Raw genomic sequence first — 4,030 nt, 5'->3', positions numbered from 1 at the left:
TTGCATTTGGGTTCACGTCCTTGACTCGTTGTGACAGTACGAACTGGCCAACAATGAACCCAGCAGACTCAGACCAGATCACGGCAGCCGTTCGTTCCCAGAACGCTCGGCTGAACCAACAGGAGGAGCAGATGACAGTCCTGCAGAGCGGAGTTAAAGGGTTGGCCAAGGGACAAGAAGATTTTAAATCAGCAGTCACCACGCAGGTGAACCAACTGGCTGCTCAGATCCATCAGGTCCTCTCCCAGCTCACGAAGTCACCACCCTCCGCGGACACAGCGGCAGCTGCAGTCCCAGTGGCTGCAGGAACGTCACCAGCTCCGGTCTCCCACGCTCCAACGCTTCGCCTCGCTCCCCCCGAAAGATTCTCTGGTGAGTCAGGAGAGTGCAGATCGTTTTTGGTTTCGTGCGATATGCATTTTGAGTACCAGCCCTCAGACTTTCTTACAGAACGCTCGAAAGTGGCTTTTATGATTTCGCATCTGTCTGGGAGAGCTAGGGCATGGGCAACCACCATGTGGGCAAATAATTCGGACATCTGTGGCTCTGTGGAGAAATTCCAGCGGGCCTTAAGGTTAGCCTTTGATCCCACCTCTTCTGACCGGGAAAAGGCAAGGGAATTAAGTTCCATTGAACAATGTAAAGAGACTGTGTGTGATTATGCAGTGCGTTTCAGGACTCTCGCCACGGAAAGTGGCTGGAACAACCGAGCACTCTGTGACATATTTTTTAAAGGACTCTCGAGCCAGGTTCGGGAGCAGTTGGTGGCACTAGACCTGCCCTCCGGCCTGGACTCACTCATCACCTTGGCGATTCGAACGGACAACCGGCTACGAAAGCTTCACCGGAGTAACCACTCCCCGAGAATTGCAGGGAGTCGTCATCTGCCCTGCGCCACGGCAGACACACCCAGGGGAAGGTCCCCGCTGGGTTCCTCGACTCCAGCTCTCCGTGGGGGGGAAACGACGGAGGATGCGGAGGAACCCATGCAGCTCGGACGTGCCCGACTGTCCACCGAGGAGCGCCGGCGCCGCCTGCAGGAGGGACAGTGCTTCTACTGCGGTCAACAAGGACATCTCCTGGCGTCATGTCCAGCAAAAGGTCAGGCTCACTAGTGGCCAGGAGAGCGCTAGTGAGCCGAATCTCTCCCGCCAAAAGCTCTCCTCGGACCCTGACTCCAGTCATGGTAACACACCACGACATTTCTCACGAACTTCATGCACTCATTGACTCAGGAGCAGATGAGAGTCTCATGGACTGGGGTCTAGCTAATAAAATGAAACTGAAGGTTGAACTGTTATCCCAGCCTATTGAGGCCAGTGCTTTGGACGGCAGCCCTCTTTTCCGTGTCACACACAAAACTGAACCTGTTAAGCTGACTATTGGTAACCATTTTGAAAACCTAAGTTTCCATCTTTTCCATTCTAATCAACAGTCCATTGTTTTGGGGTTCCCTTGGTTAAAATCACACAATCCATTCATTGACTGGAAAACAGGAAAGGTTTCAAATTGGGGCCCGTCATGTAAAACCACCTGTCTCGAGCCTTACTGTACTTATCCCACAAACACTGTAGCTCGCACGACCCTCCACCCACCACACACTGACTCTGACATTTCCCACTTATCTTCTGTACCCACCTGCTACCATGACCTAAAAACCGTGTTTAGTAAAAGTAAAGCCACTTCTCTCCCTCCTCATAGACCCTACGACTGCCCCATAGACCTAATCCCTGGGGCCCCCATCCCTAGGGGCTGTCTGTATTCCATTTCCGGCCCGGAGAAACAGGCCATGACAGACTACATTGAGGCCTCTTTAAAGGCGGGACTGATTCGCCCTTCATCATCGCCTGCAGGAGCGGGATTCTTTTTTGTGGGCAAGAAAGACGGTTCCCTTCGCCCCTGCATTGACTATAGCCCACTTAATGACATAACAGTTAAGAACCGCTACTCCCTCCTACTCATGTCCACCGCATTTGACCAACTACAACAAGCTAAACTGTTCACAAAACTTGACCTAAGAAATGCTTACCACCTTATTCGCATAAGGGAGGGGGATGAGTGGAAGACTGGTTTCAACACCCCTAGTGGGCACTACGAATATTTAGTAATGCCCTTCGGACTGACCAACGCCCCTGCAGTATTCCAAGCTATGATCAACGACGTGCTCCGTGACTTTTTGAACCACTTTGTTTATGTGTACTTGGATGACATTCTTATTTTTTCCTCTGATCTAGAGTCCCATGTCAAGCATGTTCGCCAGGTTCTCCAGCGACTACTGGAGAACCACCTATATGTCAAGGCAGAGAAGAGTGAATTCCACGCCAACTCCGTATCTTTCCTGGGCTTCCTCATAGCTCCTGGGAAGGTACAAATGGATCCGGCTAAAGTTAGCGCTGTGGCTCAGTGGCCCACACCTGATAGCCGCAAAAAAGTGCAGCAATTTCTAGGATTTGCAAACTTTTACAGGCGGTTTATCAGAAACTTCAGCGCCATAGCTGCCCCCCTCCATGAGCTAACATCTCCACAAGTTCCCTTCCAGTGGTCGCCTCAAGCCGAGAGCGCGTTCCAGCAGCTCAAGACACGGTTTACCACTGCCCCTATCCTCTCTGTTCCAGATCCTAGCCGGCAGTTCATGGTCGAGGTTGATGCTTCCAGCAATGGGGTGGGAGCTGTCCTTTCTCAACGCTCGGAGATGGACAATAAGCTCCACCCCTGCGCCTTCCTGTCAAGGAAGCTATCACCGGCGGAGAGGAATTACGACGTGGGAAACCGTGAGCTGCTGGCTGTCAAGGTGGCCCTGGAAGAGTGGAGACACTGGCTGGAGGGGGCGCAGCAACCATTTTTAGTTTGGACCGACCACAAGAACCTAGAATACATACGAAAGGCTATAAACGGTTAAATTCCCGTCAAGCCAGATGGTCATTGTTTTTTAATCGTTTTATCTTTGTATTGTCTTACAGGCCGGGGTCTCAGAACACCAAGCCCGATGCGTTGTCTCGTCTGTTCGACCCCGAGCCTGTTGCCAAGGATCCTGAACCCATCCTACCACGGGACTGTGTGGTAGGAGCGGTGACTTGGCAAATAGAATCAGAGGTGAAGCAAGCTAATGGTGAGCACCCACCACCATGTGGGCAAATAATTCGGACAGAATGGACACAGCCGACTCAGATCCGGTTTGTCACACCATCCGAGCACAAGGCAAAAGACTAGCGGAGCAAGAACAGCAGCTCGCTGTCTTATGCTCCAACCTGAGAGACCTGGCCGCACGGCAGGACTCGATGATGCAAAACCTGTGCTCCCATGTTAATGTGCTCGTTGAGCGGCTTGACCACGCAGCTCCGGCTGTCGCTGCCCCAAGCACAGTAGCTGATCCTCCGCCTGCCGCAGCCGCTGCTGTTTCACTGCCTGACGTCGCCACCACGTCATGCTTGCAGCTATCCCAGCCCCAGAGATTTTCAGGAGACTCTGGCGATATCAAGCCCTTCCTGTGTCAATGTGAGCTTCATTTTGAACTGCAGGCTTCGGCCTTTCCGACCGAGCGGTCTAAGATCGCCTTCCTTATTTCCCATCTGTCTGGACGTGCTGAAGCCTGGGCTACGGTTGAGTGGAGTCTGCGCACTCCTTCATGTGCTACGCTCGCAGGATTCACCAAGGCGCTCACGCAGATTTTTCAGCACACGTCACCAGGTCGAGAGGCTGCCCGGACTCTTGTCAATCTGAAGCAAGGTAGACACAAGGTCACAGACTATGCCATTGACTTTCGCATGCTAGCTGCAGAGAGCGAGTGGAATGCTACTGCACTAGCCGATGCATTTTTTCAGGGACCGTCAGGAAATATCAAGGATCATATGATCGCCATGGTTCTACCAGAGGACCTAGATTCACTCATCGCTCTTGCCATCAAAATCGACAAGAGGCTCGCCGAGTGAGATCAGGACGTTTGCCTGTACGTGTGTTGCATCACCAGGACAGCAGAGGCTTCACGACGAACCAACCCGACAGACCTCGGCCGGCCCCCGCCTCCGTCTCT

This window comes from Stegastes partitus, unplaced genomic scaffold (genome assembly GCF_000690725.1).
Source record: "Stegastes partitus isolate 25-593 unplaced genomic scaffold, Stegastes_partitus-1.0.2 Scaffold183, whole genome shotgun sequence".
In the NCBI taxonomy this organism is placed as follows: Eukaryota; Metazoa; Chordata; class Actinopteri; family Pomacentridae; genus Stegastes; species Stegastes partitus.
The sequence above is the reverse complement of the archived record's forward strand: the minus strand, read 5'-3'. Positions refer to the sequence as shown.